Below are 1,158 nucleotides of genomic sequence, written 5' to 3' on the forward strand. Positions count from 1 at the left end.
GGATCCCCAATCATCCCAAACGCGCCTTGCAGGCGTGGCCTCCGCCCTTTAGTCCCAAGAGGCCGGAGGGGCAAAGGGGGGGGGGCAGGGCGCGAAGTCTCAGGCGGTGTCTCCTTCCCCTCCCCAGTGCAGCTTCTGCCCAGTGGCCGACGCTTCATTCATCTTGCAGGCGCCGCGGCTCGAGGGCAGGGTAGCGGGGCAGGGGCCGGGGCCGCTGGGCAGCGCCCGCCGGTCCAGCGAAGGGAGGGGCCGCGCGGCGCGGCGAGGATGCCCGGCCTTCCCTCCCTCTGCTTCCAGCAAGCGCAGCCCCGCGGCTGGGCCCAAGGGCTGGCTTGGGCTTCCCGCAAAGCTGGGCCGCCCCGGCCTCCGAGCTGCCCCGTGGCTTCCACGCCACCGCCCGGGTGTCAGGCCCAGGACGCAGCTTTCACACACACACGCCCGTCCTCACCCTCCTTCCCTCTCTGCAGCCCTGGCAGCCCCGGTCTCCTGGTCCCTTTCTCCGGGGTGCGCGGCACCCCCGCGGCCTCCGCAGGCCGTTCCCAGGGGCGAGGCTGGGTGCTGGACGCGCGCGGGAGCCGGGCGCGGGGAGGGGCCGGCGGTGGGGGAGTGTCTGGCTGCCCCCGCCCCTCGAGTGAGTGACTGGGCGAGGAGGTCCCCTCCCTCCCTCCCCCTCCCTTTTTCCAGGTCCCCTCCCTCGCTCGCTCTCTCCCCACCAGCTCCGGCTTGCTCCCTGCCCACTCCCACGGGGACGTTCCGTGCAGCGGCCGCCGCTTCTTTCACACTTTAGTTAGGAGCCGCGCGCCGCGCTCAGTTACTGGAGAGCTGGCCGCGCGCCGCCGCCTCTCGCACGCACGCACGCGGGCCGGGCTTCGGGGGTTTCGGCTCTTACTCCCGGCGTCTGGGAGGAGGGGGAGACCCGGACTCACTGTGGGGAGGAGGAGGAAGAGGAGGAGAAGGGAGGAAGAAAACAAGCGAGGAGGATCCGGGCGGGGGGCGGGAGGCTTACCACCTTCAGCCCCCCCCGCGAGCGCCCAAGGTAAGCGTGAGCCCACGCCGACCTGGGGCGGGGGCAGTTGGCGGCGCAGCCCGCCCGGGTTCCGCTCCGGGCGCGCCCGGGTGGGCTGTGAGGGAGGCCTGCGGGGTGCCTGCCGCGCGGCG

At 73.4% G+C, this 1,158-nt stretch overlaps 1 protein-coding gene across 1 annotated transcript in view; it reads left to right on the plus strand.

Annotated features, from left to right (window-relative positions):
* Window positions 1-715: 715 nt before the first annotated feature.
* The window catches only part of CUNH1orf21 (chromosome unknown C1orf21 homolog), a 222,227-nt gene continuing 221,784 nt past the window's right edge, over window positions 716-1,158 (plus strand). The window contains exon 1 of the mRNA XM_024754205.1: window positions 716-1,036. The gene's annotated coding sequence lies outside the window, so the exon portion shown is untranslated. The remainder of the gene's footprint in view (window positions 1,037-1,158) is intronic.

This window comes from Neophocaena asiaeorientalis, unplaced genomic scaffold (genome assembly GCF_003031525.2).
Source record: "Neophocaena asiaeorientalis asiaeorientalis breed wild unplaced genomic scaffold, Neophocaena_asiaeorientalis_V1.1 scaffold415, whole genome shotgun sequence".
Lineage (NCBI taxonomy): Eukaryota > Metazoa > Chordata > Mammalia > Artiodactyla > Phocoenidae > Neophocaena > Neophocaena asiaeorientalis.